General features: G+C 38.0%; 1 protein-coding gene across 1 annotated transcript in view; it reads right to left on the bottom strand.

Moving 5' to 3' along the window:
- LOC102850634 (ethanolamine-phosphate phospho-lyase-like) overlaps positions 1 to 5358 on the bottom strand; it is a 40568-nt gene that overhangs the window by 14324 nt on the left and 20886 nt on the right. The gene's annotated exons all lie outside the window — the stretch shown is intronic.

The following is a 5358-nucleotide window of genomic DNA, read 5'->3' as shown; positions in this document are numbered from 1 at the left end:
TTGCATATGAGTAATTGGTGGTCTGTTCCACAATCAGCCCCCGGCCTAGTTTTCACAGCTGATATTGAGCTTCTCCAGCGGTTCCTTCCACAGATGTAATCGATCTGATTCTTATGCATACCATCAGGTGAAATCCATGTGTATAACCTGCGTTTATGTCTCTTATAAAATGTATTTGCAGTGAATAAGTCATTGATTATACAAGGTTAGTACAGGTTTATTTATGCTTGCTTAGTGGTAAGAAATGACGTTGCAATACTGAGGGCTCACAGTTCAAATCCACTAGCTTCTCGGCAGGAGAAGAATGGGCAATCTCCTCCTGTCAATTTACTGCCTCTGAATACCCGCTAGAGGGTCAGCTGTGGGTCGGTTCCAGTTCAATGGTGCTTATCAGCAACAACTAATTGGTAATGACCAGTTTCGTATGTTTCTCATTGCAATATGCGGTGAGACCCATGTGAAACTTTTCATTAGAGATGAATAAATAAGCACAGATACTTTGTGTATAAGATACTCTGTCAGGGTTTGTAAATGGAAAAGAGCTTTTGATTGTATTAGAAGGTGCTGTGGACTTGGGAGAGAGAAACCCTAGAGACAGAATATTTGATGAATTAAAAAGAAAAAAAAGGTGAAATTGTAAACTGATGCTTATCTTGTTTATTGAGTAACCTGTCACTGGGTCCCAGGCCTCGGGGCTACTCCACGTCCTACCTTCTCCATATTGACTCCTGGTGCTTCTCTCAGCAGCAACTGGCTGTCCTTGCACTGCTCCCTCCCTTAATTCCCTTTTCCCCTGCCTCTCTGCATTCCACAAGAAAGGTCATAATTGAGCCACAAGGAATTATTAATTAATTAGTAGAATAAGAAAAGCAGACTGTTACAGAGGCATCGTTGCAACACAATCTTGTTGAAAGACAGGCAGTCCTTGTGCTATAAACATCAGATAACATCAATGAACAACTTACACTTACCCTTCAATGTGATGTGAATTTGCCCTACTTTGAACCAATTGAAATCAATGCTTACTGTAAGCAAATTCTTCATCACAGTTTCCTTCCTTACAGAATGTGTATTTTTTAAAACATTAACAAGGCCTCAATTTTTTCCTTGCATTAAACTTTTATACTAAAGCTATGGAGACAATTCTGACTCACATGGACCCCACTGAATTAACATCCATACTCATCTATCAGGTCATCGAGTGGGAACTGACTCATGGCTGATCCTCCGTTGAATTTCCAAGGCTGTAAATCACACAGGAGGAGACTGCCCATCTCTTTCCCACAGAACCACTGGTAGATTTGAACTACTGGAAAGGCTCAGCTTTTAGTTAGAAACAGTTCCCTACATACTAGGACACTAGAGCTCACTAGCAGACTAAAGTAAGACTAAATGAGAATGATATGTAACTGTTTCAATTTGCCTACAGATTCAATTTAATATATTCCAATGCTACAAACCTTTCTTCCACTGTTATGAGCATCTTCAATAATTTTCTTCACCTCATCTGCATAAGCACTGGCTGGGTCTTCATGGTCTTCTCTATACTTCCCTCTGTAAGTATCTGGAGGTGGTGCCTGAAAACAATGGTGCAGTTTCTCATTATGCACGTCTGACAAAGCAGTGAAAAAAGAAATAAAGGGCATTTCCCTCCAGAGGTATACTAGAAAGGTGACCTTGGAGGTTTAGATGACCCTAGCTTCTTTTATTGCTCTTTTACCCTTAAAATTTCTTGATTTATCTGAAGAAGTGAAGTTTATGTATTGTGAAAAAGAGCTTGGGTTCACTCTTAATAATTTTTGAAGCAAAGACAACATCCCTATTGAAATAGAACATTTACATCAATAAGTGTGATTTATTTTATCTGAAATTACTGGAAATTGTCTTAACTAGTTTAAATTAAAAATAAAACATTTGTCACCTAGATTGCAACTTATAATTAAAAACCTAACCAATGACTTAGCACTGTTTCTAAATCTTAATGACAAAAAGGCAGTTGTTGTTGTTGTTATATACTTTCAAGTTGGAACCCACTCATAGTTGACCCTCCAGGGGATTTTCAGAAGCTGTAAATCACAGGGGAGGAGGCTGCCCATCTTTATCCTGCAGAGCAGCTGATGGATTCATACCCTGTGCCTTTGAGTTGGCAGTATAACTCTTTACCACTAAGCCACTACAGCTCCCTTAAGAAAGACTACTGATGTTTAATGAATATAAACTCATTAAATAAGTTGCACCATTTCAAAAATTGGTTGGTTCCTTTATTTTACATAATAAATTTTTATAATAATTTATCATCACTCACTCACACACCCATTCACTCACTCACTTGCAGCTGGTTGGTTCTGATCCACAGTAATTCTCCATTGGAAATAGAGTCTGCAATCATCAGAACAGAAAGAGACTGCTGATCTTTCTTCTGTAGAACCACTAGTGGATTTAAGCTACTTGAGACCTCTGAACTCAGAAACTCCCTAGTCATTTAGCATAGAACAATTCCATCTTAAGAGTGTCATCTACACTCAATTCAAATTCCTTATGGTTTCATTTCAATGGAAATGTTGGACCAGTTTCAGTATGCATTCTTACAGTGATAATGCGATTATAAAATTTGAAGGTATTTACCACATGTACAAATTCTTTCTTGGCGTCTTTCCCCTTTTGGAATTTATATGGACTGATCTCGATTAAGGATGATAGATGGCCATGATAAGCACTGTAACCAAAAAGACGAGTAAATATCATAGTCACTCAAGGAAAGATACTCTCTAGTACATGAAGATTCCATTGCATAAGACCCAGGAAGAATCTCAACACTGATGCCAGGTTTAGCTAGACTGAATCTCATGTTTTAAGATAAGAGTTACCATTTTAATGTGTATAGTTCTCCTTATATGTAAAACAAAAGATATGAAAGTCCAAGTATATGATCTCATAGCAATACCTTTTTAGCAGGAAAATAAAGAGGCAACTAGTTTCTTTGGATTATGTTACTATCCTCATAGCATCTATTGCCAACAAGTTAATGCCAACTTACAGTGACCCTGCACCAGGTTTTTGAGGCTGTAAATCTTTATGGGAGAAGATTTCCTGACTTTTTCCTACAGAATGGCTGGTGGATTGGAACCAATGTCCTTTCCATTAGCAGCTCAATTGGTTGCACCCTGTGCCACCAAGGGCCCTTATGTTAGATCTGCTAAACCAGATTGTGAAAAAAAGTCTTTTCTATATATTCATGAAAAGTTTTGTGTTTAAATGCCTTTGATAGTTATACTCTTAGCCCAATTTTTACAAACATCATTTAATCATAGATGGGACATGTGTTTCTGTTTTGATGATTTCTTAAAGCATGCACAATTGCAAATACTGGATCCATACTAGTTGAAAAGGAGATTTCTTAAGGAACAATTAAGATTCTTTCTAAGTCATAATTATAAACCGTGAAAGAATGAGTTTCTGGACCTGGGAGCTCAGAATCAGAGCTGTGGAGAATATCAAGAGTCTACAAGAGTCTAAAAAGACAAGTGTCCCACATCCTATTTGAGTGATAGTAACAGGAGCATTAAAAATCTGTGATCAGCAGTCTATGGTGAAGCTACTGATCTCCTAGAATTTAGGGCAAAGAAGAGTGAGGAAAATCGAAGTATTAATGGGCCACATGAGCTTCAGACTTCATGAAGAACTAGATAGTGCCTGGTCCCACTGCTTACTGCTGTGAATGAGATAAAAATTGATGTGGGAGAAAAATATAGGATAAAAGAATAAAACTCAAATCATTAAAAAAAAAAAGGATAAGGCTTACTTGTTTGATAGAGAATGGCAGAAACCCAGAGACCATGGCCCATAGGCAGCTCTTGAGCCCGGAACTAAAATCATCCACGTGACTTGACTTTTAATTCAAGAATGAACAATAAGCAACAGTTAAGGTTCCAACCCTTGAGAAATGACATAATGCTGAGAGAAGTGGAAGGTCAGAGAAGAAAAGAAGATCTTCAACACAATGGATTGATATGGTGACAGCGTAGGATGGGGCAAGGGTTCAATCTGTTGTTCATAGAATTGCTGTGAGTTATAGAGAGAGCTCGGCTGGCCTAGTGGATAGCAAGTTATGCTACCAAGCCAAAGGTGAGTGAATTTAATCTGCAGTCCTCGGCCTGGTATTAATTGGTTTTGGTCAAACATTCTTCTAAGCGGTATAGCACTGGTCTGTCTATTTGCTGTACAGAGGTACTCGTGGTTGCTGTGATCCTGCTGTGTCAAATGTGATAATGGTTACCCATGGTGGACAGTGTTTGTTGGAGCTTGGAAAACAGGCTTGAAAGCAGGAGTGGCTTTCACATCTGAAATAGCTTTCCTCCAAAAACTCTAGGAACTTAGAGAAACAATGAAAGTTATACAAGTGTTCAGATCTTTCATTCATAGGGTCACTAAGAGTTGTCTATGACTTGACGGCACCTAACAACAACAGAGAAGCTTAGTGGTAAGGAGTTGAGCTGCCAGTGCAAAGGAAATTGGTTCAAATCCACCAGCTGCTCTGCTAGGAGAAAAATGGGCAATCTTCTCCCATGTAGTTTGTTGTGTACCATTGAGTTGAAATAGACTCATAGCTGAAAATTCATTAGAGGGTCAGTTATGACTTGGTTCCAGTGCAATGGTACAAGCCAACCAACAACATCGGTGATCTACCACAACTGGAAGCAATGCATTCTTTAAAACAATCAGCCATACATGATCAGAAAGGCAGCATTCATCCAGGAATAATACTCAGAAGCCAGTGAGGGATATGAACATGGAAACAAAAACATAGGGAGAAAGTGAGAAGAGAGCTGTTACAATGAGGGGATTGTAGTCAATATCCTTAAATAGAATGTGCATATATTGTTGATGGAAAATAAATTTCTCCTGAAAACCTTCACTTAAACCACAACAAAAAAGTTAAGGGGGAAAAAAAATAAAGATTGAGAGATGACCAATTGACTATTAAATTCTTTGTCTTCTTTTTTCCATGTAAAGTATAGGTGTTTTACAGTCTTTTTTTTTCTGTGAGATATTAACTAGGAGGTCTGGGGAGTTTACAAAAGGTCCATTAGTATGTAAAACAAAGAGAAGGACCTGCCCTGTAAAATGTGAAGACCTACTATAGTGATAAAACTAATCTGGTATTGAAAAAAAGAGAAAAAAAGGGATCATTAGAACAGAAGGATAACTAAGAGAAACATTCACACATAAATGTAAGCCAAATAGATTTAAGGTGGATTCAATGTGGAAACTACAGAACAATTTCACTGATTTCACATGCAAGCAAGATTTTACTGAAAATTATCCAAAAACGACTGGAACAGCACATCAACAGAGAAC

This window comes from Elephantulus edwardii, unplaced genomic scaffold, assembly GCF_000299155.1.
Source record: "Elephantulus edwardii isolate Elephantulus edwardi_28Jun2011 unplaced genomic scaffold, EleEdw1.0 scaffold00012, whole genome shotgun sequence".
In the NCBI taxonomy this organism is placed as follows: domain Eukaryota; kingdom Metazoa; phylum Chordata; class Mammalia; order Macroscelidea; family Macroscelididae; genus Elephantulus; species Elephantulus edwardii.
Note: the sequence above shows the minus strand (reverse complement) of the source record. Positions and strands in the feature narration are given on the sequence as shown.